The 12938-nt window shown below is 45.6% G+C and overlaps 1 protein-coding gene and 1 non-coding gene across 3 annotated transcripts in view; both read right to left on the reverse strand.

Annotated features, from left to right (window-relative positions):
* Elf1 (E74 like ETS transcription factor 1) overlaps positions 1 to 12905 on the reverse strand; it is a 97397-nt gene extending 84492 nt beyond the window's left edge. The window contains exon 1 of one of the 2 annotated variants that reach the window (XM_052190864.1): positions 12808 to 12905. The gene's annotated coding sequence lies outside the window, so the exon portion shown is untranslated. The remainder of the gene's footprint in view (positions 1 to 12807) is intronic. The other variant, XM_052190863.1, reaches the window with a different exon arrangement.
* Positions 12706 to 12777, reverse strand: Trnae-uuc (transfer RNA glutamic acid (anticodon UUC)). Its single transcript has one exon. It is a non-coding gene; the product is annotated as a tRNA-Glu (tRNA).
* Positions 12906 to 12938: the final 33 nt, after the last annotated feature.

A 12938-nucleotide genomic window follows, 5' to 3' on the forward strand; every position in this document is an offset into this window, starting at 1 on the left:
GTCTTACAAGGCTTAGCTATCGCCCACACCAGCCTTTTTCTCAGGTAACTCTCCTCCCTCAGCTTCCCAAATGATGAGGTTACAGGAAATCACACTCGGGTTTGTATCTTTCTAGTCACAGCTTCCAAGGTCTTTCATTTCTCAAAAAACGTAGTCTTTCTGGTGTTCCTCAACCTCCCTCCCTTCTGATCCCCCCTACCCCATATCTCCTAGCCAAGACCTACTCTCTTCAGGTCTCTAGTTAAATGCCCTTTATTCAAGGAAACTTTCTCAGTCCAGCCAGGGGGTGATATGTACATAAAACTTAAGGCTAGCTTTATATTTTTTCAAACTATCTTTTCCGCTAAAACCTAAGTTTCATAAGCATTTGTATGTATTTACCATGTAATATCCCCTAACATGTAACATCTAATACTAATCAAATTAGTACCTTCATCTCATTACAGATGCCCTTTACACTAAAGAACAATTTGCATACCTTGAACAAAGCAAAATATGCATTTGTTTCCCTTCTGAGTCCCTGGCTTTTAACTAACTTCCCAGGAGGCCTTACATACTTTCATTTGTCAGCTGTCTCCAAGCCAGCATGGAGTTCACTGACCTACTCCTATTTGGTCCAAGGTGCTAAGATCCTCATTTCTTGGAAGAACACTAAAGCTTAGATAGTCAAAGATATCTCAATAAAACACTAAGGACAGAATTCAAAAAGTTTCTGGGTAGCAAAACACAGGTTTTTTTTTTCTTTTATTGGATACTTTATTTACATTTCAAATGTTATCCCCTTTCCAGGTCTCCCCTCCAGAAACCCCCTATCCCATTCCCCCTCCCCCTGCCTCTATGAGGGTGCTCCCCCACCCTCCCACCCACTCCCTCCTTCCCACCCTGGCATTCCCCTACACTGGGGCATCGAACCCCAACAGAACCAAGGGCCGCTCCTCCCACTGATGTCCAACAAGGCCATTTTTTGCCACATACACGGCCAGAGTCATGGCTCCCTCCATGTGTACTCTTTGGTTGATGGTCCAGTCCCTGGGAGCTCTGGGGGGTCTGGCCAGTTGACACTGTTGCTCCCCCCACGGGGCTGCAAACCCCCTCAGCTCCTTCAGTCCCTTCTCCAACACCTCCATCTGGGACTCCACACTCAGTCCAATGGTTGGCTGCGAGCATTCGGCCTCTGTATTTGTCAGGCTCTGGCAAAGTCTCTCAGGAGACAGCCATATCAGGCTCCCGTCAGCAAGCACTTCCTGGCATCCACAATAACATCTGAGTTTGGTGGCTGGATATGGGATGGATCCCCAGGTGACCTTTCCTTCACACTCTCTACTCCACACTTTGTCTCCATATTTTCTCCTCTATTTTGATCCCCCTTCTAAGAAGCACGGAAGCACCCACACTTTGGTCTTCCTTCTTGAGCTTCATATGGTCTTTGAGTTGTATCTTGAGTATTCGGAGCTTTGGGGCCAGTATCCTTATCAGTGAATGTATACCATGTGTAGAACAGAACAATTTTTTTAAAAAAAGATTTGCCGGGCCATGGTGGTGCATGCCTTTAATCCCAGCACTTGGGAGGCAGAGGCAGGTAGATTTCTGAGTTCGAGGCCAGCCTGATCTACAGAGTGAGTTCCAGGACAACCAGGGCTACACAGAAAAACCCTATCTCGGGGGTGTGGGAGGGGGTGTGTGGGGGGTATATGAGTATACTGTAGCTGCCTTCAGACACAACAGAAGAGGACACCAATCCCATTACAGATGGTTGTGAGCCACCACCATCCCACTCGGTTGCTGGGAATTGAACTCAGGACCTCTGGAAGAGCAGCTGATCACTGTGCCATCTCTCCAGGCCCCAATAGAGTGATTTCTTTTCTTTCTTGTTGTTTTTTTAAGAGACAGGGCTTCTTTGCGTAGCCTTGGCTGTCCTGGAACTCTCTCTGTAAATCAGGCTGGCCTCTAAATCACAAACATCAGCCTGCCTCTAACGCACATACATCTGCCTGCCTCTGCCTCCCCAGTACTGAGATTAAAGATGTGAGCCACCACCTGCAGACTTCTTAAGTGTAGCAGCCTGGAGAGGGCCCATAAATTCCATCTTTAAGCCTTTTTTCTGGAAACTCAAACTATACAACCATCGATCTATATCCTTTGTAATATTCTCTATAGCATACTGCCAACATATTCTCTTGACTTCTGTGTGCGACTCAAGGAAATTTAGTCATCCCAGGAGGGAGTTGTGAGAGCTTCAGTGAATAGCCAGCCAATCAGAAAACCAAGTATAACAGTATAGGGTTTTGGACTGGTATCTGGTCCAAGCTACCTTGGGGAACCTTCAGCTTGAGGTCTGGTGCTATCTCCAGGTAGAAAAGTGTCAGAAGCTGACATCACAAAACACTGGGTAGAGTCCTCTGCCCGACTGCTTCCTCTCTGGTGAGAAAGCCTCACTCACCTCGTGTCAATAACCCTTCTTTGTTGATTAAAATTAAGACCTGAGGGGTTAAGAGAGGGATCGTTTTTTCTGAAAGAACACCAAAATACAAAATCAAATTTGCTATTTAAAACTTTTAATCGGGCTGGAGAAATGGTGCAGTGGTTAAGAGCACTTGCTCTTGCAGAGGACCCAGGTTCAGTTCCCCGCACCCACAGGGCAGTTAACAAGGTCTGTAACTACAGTTCCATGGGATCCACTGCCTCTTCTCACCTCTGTGGCACCAGCATGCACGTGGTATGCATACAAACACGAAAGTAAAACATCAGTATACATTAACAAAATAAGAAAAATTTAATTGTACCAAAGTCTATATAAGATTCAATTTACCATCTTAACCATGGTTCTAAGTATATGGTTCTGCAACAGTTATCGACATCTGCATTGTTAGGCCACCTACGAATTCTTTCCATCCATCCTTCAAAAATTAGACTCTGTGCACATTACAACTCCTCACTTTCCCCGGTAAATACCAAGTGTATACATCTATGACCTACTGCTCTAGATAACTAGAAATGAGAGAAATTCTTCAGCAGGACTTTTTTGTGACTAGCTTATCTCACTGAGTACAAAGTCTTCAAGGTTTCTCCATGTTTTATCACAGTATGTGTCAGAATTTCTTAGAACTAAATAATATTCTACACACTCCATTTTACCTTTCTACTTGTGAATTGGTCATTGATTAATTATACCAGTGTTGCCATAAATACAGAAATACAAATACCTCCATGAGATACTCCACTTTTTTGGCAATCATTTTGCATTCTTAGCAACAATATATAAGGCTCTCAATTTCTCCATGCTACCAGCTGCTATTTTCTGTTTTATTGTAGCCATCTTGGAAGATGTGCATTGGTAAATTACCTTTTATATAAACTTAATGTGCCTTCTCTATAACTTTAAGGTTAAACACTTTAAAACACGCTTGATAGCAAGGCAGTGGTAGTGCACGCCTTTAATCCCAGCACTTGGGAGGCAGAGGCAGGTGGATCTCTGAGTTTGAGGCCAGCCTGCTCTACAGAGTGAGTTCCAGGACAGCCAGGGCTACACAGAGAAACCCTGTCTTGAAACAAACAAATAAACAAACAAACAAAAAAACATGCTTGATAAACTAAAAACATTTCTAGTAGGTATTGACAATGCAAAGAAATAGTCTATCAATGAGGAATTTTAAAGGACAATAAACTCATGGTTTATATGAACTGTAAAGGGGAAGCCAGAAGAACATCTTTGTACTCATCTCTAAACTTCCAGCAGCCACCAGCCTGCCTGGATTGCTCCATGAAGCCAGGCTTCCGCCTCCCAGCAGGAGACCTCTCCCAGCAGCCTCCACATAAGGGCCCTTCCCCATCAACCAGAGCTAGGGTTGAATTAGCCTGCGGGCAGGGCCTTCCTATCAGGCCCTTCCCAGACACTCCGGCTCTGTTAACTACAAACTGGAGAGAGTACCAAGGTATCCTTCCAGTCTGCACAGAGAGCTCTACCCCTTGGCACAGAGATGTCAGTGATAAACAAAGGTCGGGAAAGGAGACAATCAAGAAAGAAAAAAACACTGTGGCCTTGAAAGGTAAAAGATCTTTGATTAAATCCAGAAATAGAGTCCAAATAGCTTCACAGAACAATAAATGAACATATCCTGTTATTAAAAATTTCCTGGCCTCCAGATTCCAAATCCTGAAAAGATTTTTAAACAAAAGATTAAACTATAAATAAAATTTTAAGACAATTTTTAAAAACTTTTTAAATTCAAAAGTCACTCAGCTAAGAATCATCTAAGGAACCAAGAGAACAAAGACATTTTAAATCGAAGATAATTTTACTCAAAGTCCTATGAGATGTCAGGGACTTACAGAGTTCTTGTCACCAAGCCTGGAGACCTGAGTTTAGAAGGAGAAAACTGACTTCCAAAAGTTGTCCTCTGACCCACACATACACACTGTGGCATGCACGGGAACACACTCACTCACAAAATAAAATAAAAATGAAATTCGAATAAAAGGTGTTTCAGGCTGGACAGGTGGCTCAGCAGTTAAGAACACTGACTGCTCTTCCAGAGGACATGAGTTCAATTCCCAGCAACCACATGGTGGCTCACAACCATCTGTAATGGGATCTTAGGTCCTCTTCTGGTGTGTCTGAAGAAAGTGACAGTGTGCTCACACATATACAATAAATAAATAAATAAATAAATAAATAAATAAATAAATAAATGTATGTTGTTTCCTTAGTAGGGAGTTTACATTCAAAAACATTAAAATTCATATGCAAGTTTTATTAAATAGTTACTGCCTTATGAAAAATTCCAATCCATCTATGCTAGAGTTACTTTTCGAGGGGAAAAGCCTTTCCTTCTTTGCATGGATGGAAAAGGCAGGTATGAAGTAAATGGGTTCACTACTACAGTCAGCGCCTGTGGCCAAAGAGCAGCCTGGGGCGGAGGTCAGCAGCAACTGAACAAATTTTAAAAGAATAGTAGCAAACGTCACTAAAGAGGGGCAGAAAACATAAATGTGTCTCTAATATCACTGACCCTTAGAGCTCGCAGGAAAAGGTATCAACTCCATAAACTGACCTCTGATCTCCACACGAGTCAGAGCAGGCATATGCTTCCAGCCCCTCAAAATGATTAAAACTTCAAACTGTCTGACAGTAGCCTGTGAGACCCTGTAAGCATTGGCTCCTGCCTTCCGGATGGCAGCAAAGGCCTCGGTCCCTGGTCCCCGGGCCTGTCTGTGGCCCACAGGGGCCTCTGGCACAGCTCATGTGACTCACCTGCGGCCGCAAACACCCGATGCCTCGCTCCCTTAGATTCGAACATTTTAAACACTGTCCATATCACTTGAAAGCAAAAGCTATTTTATTGATTGTAAAATATAAGCCATACATCTAGCACACAGTAACTGTGAAATGTTACCTAAAACCCTACACATTTGCTTTGGTAAAGTTAAAAAAAAAAAAAAAATCAAGCCAAGCATTTAAAGTCTGTTACCATGCTCACACTTTAGAGAAAACCACTCAGAAATATTTAAGTATCAAAAATCATTGATACTTAGATTAGTAGTTACTCCAGTACCAAAAGGCCGTGTCCCTAAGGTAGGTACCCAGTGCCTTATGGGAAGGATGAGGATTGAAGGAAACTTTGAGCTGGCTTCCTCGGTGTGGATTTCAGAACACCTCAGGATCCCTGGCCTGGAACACGGCTCCAGCCCACTCAGACTTTACACAATCTCAACACTAAGTGCCTGCACCCCACCCATGCTGACACCTCAGGGAATTCAAGCTCGGACGCCATTTACGACAATGGGCTGTAAACAACTCATCAGCTGGGAGCTATTTTGCACTGTCCGGTCCGGGCCAGGCCATTCCCGGAGCTGCAAAGGCAAGTGAGGCCTCCCAGTGCCCATGTCATTTTCCGTCAGTTCACCAGGCTTTAATTTTAAAGGAGACTGTTGTTTTAAATAAATAACATTAATATTCAAACTCGTTTAGCTAGGTACCATTAAGGGCATCTAACATGGAAGAATTTTTACCCATGCAACAGAAAATAAGAAGCCACATTCATTTAGGGAAAGGGGGTCTGGAGGGCAAGTCCACATATATTATTAAACAGTACTTGAAAAAAATCAGTCTCTGAACTACATAGGGAGGCCTTATCTCAAAACAAGAAAAAAAAATCAGTACAAGTTAAAAAAAAGAAAACTATTTTAGATAGGCCTCACATATACCACAGTGACTTTAAAGAAACAAAGTGTGAGGAAAATGGAGGCTCTCACCTATAGTCTCCTATCAGGAGACTAAGGCAGTAGAACAACTTCAAACCCAAGCATGGCCAGGGCTACAAAGCCAACTCTAGGCTGGCCTGGGCTAGACAGGACCTGTCTGTCTCAAATACAAAAACAACACGTATACCCAGTAAAATTAAAAAAAAAAAAAAAAAAAGAAAAAAGAAAAAGAAAGAAAGAAAGAAAGGAAACCAACTCATTTTTTCTGGTGCAAAGAACTTTACCCTCTGAACAGCATGCTTGAATTTCTAGGGTTTTGGCTTTGTTTTTGAAGTCAGGGTCTCACAATATTGCCCTGGCTGGCCTGGGGCCCTCTATGGACACCAGACTGGCCACAACTCAGAAATGCCCCTGGCCCTGCCTTCTGAGTGCTGAGGTTAAAGGCGTGTGGCACCACACCTGGCCTTCAGAGCTTTTCTAAAGCTACTGTATTTGTGTCCTCTTCATGTAGATGGCTCAGAAGGTAAGCTTTAAGCTTTCTATTTAATAAGCATGACCACATACACAAGGCAGAAGAACCACAGCCAGTCACAAAACTGCTAATCCAAATGAACGAGGCTTTTTTTTCTCAAGTGCTAAATGACTTGTCCATGGGGTGGCAGTGTCATAGTCTTCCCTGGGTTCCTGCAGCAAATTTGAAGTGTGCAAAAAGCAACCCACCTCATGACGTGCAAAAACAATGTGATCCACAGTATGAGCCAAACCCACCTGCCTGTCAAAAAACCCATTTCCCCATTACTCTGAGTGGGATTTACTTTATGACGTCTCAAAGATCTCTTTCAGGCGAGCTTCTGAACCTGACCTTTCTGTTGTACTACAGCCACACTAAGGGAGAGTCCAGAAGCAAGCAGGGAAGCTGGCTAGTCACTGCACCGACTTTGGTACAGGGAAAGCAACAGTAGAAACTGGCAAGGGAAGGGGTGGACAGAAACCACAGACAGGCTCTCCAGTGGACCCTGCACAGTGCTATCAAATTAACCTCCTTAGCTCACATTTCCAGAAATCCACTTTCCTAGCAAGGGAAACTCCTTTAGCTCCAAATTCCAGAACCTCTCAAACTTGTCAAGAATCAAGGTGATTCCCAGCATGAACTATTCCCAATGGACTTTGTAACCTGGCCTTCAGACACTCAGATGCTTCCTGACCACCTGCGATGCCACACTCCATGTCTGGTGATAGAAAGGAGGAAGTCAAAGTCCCCAGCCCAGAGACACTGCTGACAGGACAGGACCGGTGCAAAACCCACATTCCACAGCTACAAGGAGAGGCTACTAGAAAAACCCTAGAGGCTGAGGAGGGCCAGGACAAGGCGGCAGAACTTATCAGAGCCCTGACATGGTTCCCCACGGACCCTAATCTACTGCTGCAACCCTGTTTCCCACTGCTATCCTACTATCCCACTCTCGAGCCGGGGTGTATTACAGCTGTTACTGTGCGTCTGCTGCGGCCTGTTCCTGCTCAGGCCTTGTCTCCTTCCCCTCCTGAATCATGAGCGCCTGCTCCCTCCCGATCCCTTCTCAAAGGCTGCTTCCCACAAGAGGTCTGTGCCGTTGCTCACACAGATCCAGATGTGGAAGGCAGAGGCCTTTCAGTGCTTGGGATGTTGGCTTAGTGCGAGCATTTCTCACACTGTACAGTGTCACAGCTACTTGTGGACTTCATGAGTCCATATTGTGCTGCATTGTTAAAACAATCTAGGCTTCATACCTTTACTCTTCAGATAGTCCACATTATTTTGAGATAGGTAATATCTAAATGATAAGCATATTCAAAGATAAAACACTCCACAGGCTTCTTTTACTTCAATCCTTTGTAATGGTTTTGGGCAGCACATAACACAACTTAAGAAATGAAGTATACCATTCCATGCTTTTCTGTATATTTATGTGGTTGTATAACCAACTAAAATCGAATCTTATTGTCTTTCAGGTACCTAAACATAGGTACATTAGCAGGTACTCCCATCTCTTCTCTACTTCAAAGCAAGCATTCTTTATAAAAATTGCCTGCTGTGGGCATTTTATAAAATGGAATAAAAAAGAAAAACTGCTGCTGTTTCCAGACAGGATTCAGCTGAGCTACACCACTCTCTATGCAGACCAACTAGCCTAGACCTCAGAGACCCTCCTGCCTCTAACTCCCAAAGCACACTATGCTGAAACTCAGAAGTTCGTGCTGTGGTGTGGACCACCATGCTGGCCTTATGTCCCATCACACAGATACACAGTAGACTCTCACCCGTCCTTGGCCTTTTCCAGCTTTGGCTTAAGACGGAAACTGCTATAAACATTTACATACAAGCTGTAACTGACGCATATGTTTTCACTTCTGAGGAACATGTGGTAATTCTGTTTACTATTTTAAGGAACTGCCAAACTTTTCCAATCGACTGTACTATGACACATTTGCACCAACAGTGTGTGCAGTTCCAACTTCTCTGTGGTTTAAACTGAGCAGGATTGATCTCACTACACAGTGTCCTTATCCTCATACAACCCTGATGAAATATAAGAAACTGAGGGGAGGCATATATAGGGCTGCTTCAGTGGCTAGGAGCATTTGTTGTTCTTAAGGGGACCCAGGTTCAGGTCTTAGCACCCAGTAGTGACTCACAACTATCCTGACTGCCGTCCTGAGGAATTCAACACCCTCCTCTGACCTCTGTAGACTCCAAGCACCTTCGCGGTACACATGCATCCATGTGGCAAGATGCTCATACACATAAAGGAATCTTTTGTAAAATTTGGAAAAGGGCCAGAGAAATGGCTCAGTGGGCAAAGGTACCAGTGCCAAGGCTGACAACCGGAGTCTGATCCCAGGAGTCCACATGATAGAGAGAAGACTGAGTCCTTCAAGTTATCCTCTGAACAGGGGTGGAGGGAAGAAGGGAAGGATGATGGGAGGGAGGAAGAGAGAAAATTCTTTTAATATTAAAAAAAAAAAAAGTGCCAGGCGTGGTGGCGCACGCCTGTAAACCCAACACTTGGGAGGCAGAGGCAGGTGGATTTCTGAGTTCAAGGCCAGCCTGGTCTACAGAGTGAGTTCCAGGACAGCCAGGGCTACACAGAGAAACCCTGACTCAAAAAACATAAATAAATAAATAAATAAATAAATAAATAAATAAATAAATAAATAAAAGAAAAAGAAGAAAAAAGGTGAAAGGTTAATTGCAGCCAAAAGCAAGGTTAATTGTAGCCAAAAGCAAGCAAGGAAAGAAAACGTGAATGAACAAGCAAGGTAAATTAACCAGAAAGTAACTAAAAAGAAATGTGTGCAGAAAGAAGGCCTTTCTGAGAAAGGCAGGCAGGCCTGGGATGAGGAGAGGCGGAGGCAGAAGGCCAACGGAGGCTGAGGGGCAGTGAGGGGCAGGCAGGCAGTTGAAACGGGGAAGCTGAGGCCGTGGGCATGGGCAGGCCTCTGGATTTGGCCTACCTCACCTGTCTCCTACTCTTCCGTTCCCACTGAACTTTCACATCTCTCCTGACTGCACCTGACAGGAGCAATGGTCACAAGTAGCTATTTGGAGGCTAGAGAGAGCACCTTAGCCACTGGCAAATAACAAAACAATCTTCAGACATTTATTGAAAATATCTTCCCAACTATTCAGGAATTATCAAGGTCTTGCACAGGACACCTGCAATTCACTCCCATAATTTAAACCCAGACTTCATCTTTAGAAAGTCTAATTAACTGCTTTTCTATTCTATTGATTTGAAAATATCCAACACCTAAACATAAAAAAGCTACGGGCACACACTAGTCTACATGTTCCTCAACTGTCTGAGTCTTCTGAAGAAGGATTTCTTGTTTCCCATACCACAGCCACATTCAGGCTTTTCAGAGACGAAGTTGGGTGTGGCAGGACACAGGACACAGCTGCTAACCTGGGCTGTGACAGTCAGAATCAATATCACAGTAACAATAACAACACAGAACAAAGAGTCAAAAAAAGTTTGCAGAGCCCTCCTGGTATAAAAGGTCGATCCTTGATTAAAAGACTCAAAGTTACCAAGTTTGAAATTCCTGCCTCTCTTCTTGCTGTGCCACGGGCTCGCTCCAGGCAGGGCATGCCTACCGACCCCTATTTCCTGCTAGTCTAGGGTGCTAGTCCCAGCCACCTCAGGTTTTATGATTTACATTCCCTGCTAGGAGAAATCCAACCAGTTCTTCAAGGTGCATGGCAAACACTCTCCATTCTTGCCCTTCCCTGAGCCAAATCTCCACCTCACCTCTAGGAACAATTCCGTGTGTAACACAGACCCTGCCTGCCTGTTCCCACCTGGCCCAGAGCTAGACAGAAGACATCTTGGGCAGGAATGCTATCACCTACCAGTGTCCTAAACTCACCCCAAACATGCAGTAGGCCCACCTGCAATTGCTTACTGTTCCATCTATGATAACAGAGGCTTTAGCACCAGTCAAATACTTGCAAAAATTAAACAAAGCAGGGATAGGAGGAGTCTTTTCTGCCAGATCTGGAACAAAGTCTTTAGTGCCTGCTTCTTAATGACACAGAACACGAAACTTTGAGATAAAAATTTCTACTCCCACTATCTATTCAAGTTCTTCCTAAACTTTACGAAGAAAGGGCTCCTGTGGAGAACCTAGGGGCTGCTAGAGATGCTTGGAGCATCTGTTGCTCCTACCTAGATGACGGTTTGATTCCCCAGCACCCAAACATGGAGGCTCACAACCATCCAGCACTCCAATTCTAGGATCTGATACACTGTTCTGACCTCCTCGGGCACCAGGCACACACGTGATACACATGAAGGCAAACGGTCTACACTAAACAATTTTAACCAACTTAAAAAAAAAAAATCTAGCCAGATGCCATAAGCCTGTGATCTGAGCACAGAAGAGGCAGGAGGAGCAAGAGCAAAGGGTATCTTCATCACCACAGAGACTTTGAGGCTACCCTGGGGTACGTGAGAAGAGGTCTGAACATACCTTCCCCTCAGGCCCAGAAAGAATCTAAAACAAGCCTATAGGCAGGCACACGCCTGAAATCCCACTGCTGAGAGGCAGAAGCAGGAGGATCACAGACTCCAGCAGTTCCAGTTCCGGCTCCTAGTGAGTTCTTGGCTATCTTGAGCCACACAGAGAAACCATCTTAATACAATGATGATGAGGTGCTTAGAGCTCTAAAGCGAGAAGACACCACTACACTAAGGTCCCACAGCTAATGACTGGAGCCGAAATGGGATTCTATCCGGCACTACCAACCCACCTAGAACGCCTGAACAGGAGGAACCTCAAAACTTCTTGGGGCTGGGGAGGTACCTGACATACATAAACACTAATGTCTTAAGTATTTGCTAACGGGGTTTCCTAGGTTTAATTTTTACGAGGAAAGGGTAATGAATCCCTAATCGCACAGATCACATTAACAGCTATTTTCAAACTCAGCTGTGCCAGTTAAGGCTATAAAATATGTTGGGAACACACAACCAACCAAAACTTCTGCTCAGTAATGGCTCTGACCAGAAACTCATCCGCGGGAGTCAGTTTTTCCTTATTTGTGCCCAAGGGTCCAAGAGACTAAACATTACAGCTGCCCCAATTTTCTAATTTCAACGTGCATTTATGATAACGCTTTTGTTTCGCTTACAGCGCTCGGGCTGCTGACACAGCTGGGCCGCTCCATTGTAATAAACACAGGGCTTCTATATTTAAAAGTACAGTGCAACTTTGTTGTAACATCCCCTCCCCAGTCTCCGGGCTAATTTTCTGTCTTCCAAGCTCCACCTCCATCCCATGATTTTTTTTTTTTTTTTTAAATCAGTGACGCTCCAAACAGCCTCCCGGAAAGCCGGTTCTGTTCTTTCAAGACATCTCATCACAGTGGTATTTTTTCTTCTCCGCAGTTTGTTGCGTTTGAAGACGAAAGGGGAGTTAGAAGGAAAATAAGAGACGTTCTGCAAAGGCCTTGTCTCGAGGCGAGGGTTGCTGGGGCGTGCGGGATCGGTAGACCGGGCTCGGGTGCACGCAGCGGGGGTCCCAGAGCCGTGCTGGCGACAGGGATCGGCGGGGGTCCCGGGATCGGCGGGGGTCCGGGGATAGGGAGCAGCGGGGGCTGGCGAGCCGAGGGGTCTCTGTTGACAGTAACTGGAGCGCGGCGGGCACGCCCCAGCCCGCCGAGTCGGAAGGGGGCGGCGAAGCAGGGTGTGGGCCGAGGGGGCACCCGGGCGGGGGGAGATAAGGCGAGGCCCGAGTTAATCATCACCTCCCCAGCGCCTGGAAAAGTACGGACAGAGGGCGGGGTGCAGCCGCCGGGAAAGCGAAACTCCTCCCGCGCCCGCCCGTGCGAGCCAGCTCCCAGCCCGGCTCGCAACTACACTGCTTGCTCACAAAGTCACCGCAACACAGACGCAGAAGTTAGCCAGAGCCACTAGAACGCAAAATCAGTTCGTCTAAACTCGAATATAGCAAAAAGTTATGCCGTTCCCATACCGGGAGTCGAACCCGGGCCGCCTGGGTGAAAACCAGGAATCCTAACCGCTAGACCATATGGGAAGTGCTGCTACGAGCACCGCCGTGACCCACCTGACTAGCGTCAGCGATGCTGCCGCCCAGCTACTCTGCACGACTCGAGGCGAAGCCGTCCCCGCGGCCGCGGCCCCACGCGCGGGCACGAGCCCGGCGGAGCGCGCGGGCGTGGCGGGGGGGAGGAGCGG

The sequence above is a fragment of the Apodemus sylvaticus genome, chromosome 8 (genome assembly GCF_947179515.1).
Source record: "Apodemus sylvaticus chromosome 8, mApoSyl1.1, whole genome shotgun sequence".
Taxonomy (NCBI): domain Eukaryota; kingdom Metazoa; phylum Chordata; class Mammalia; order Rodentia; family Muridae; genus Apodemus; species Apodemus sylvaticus.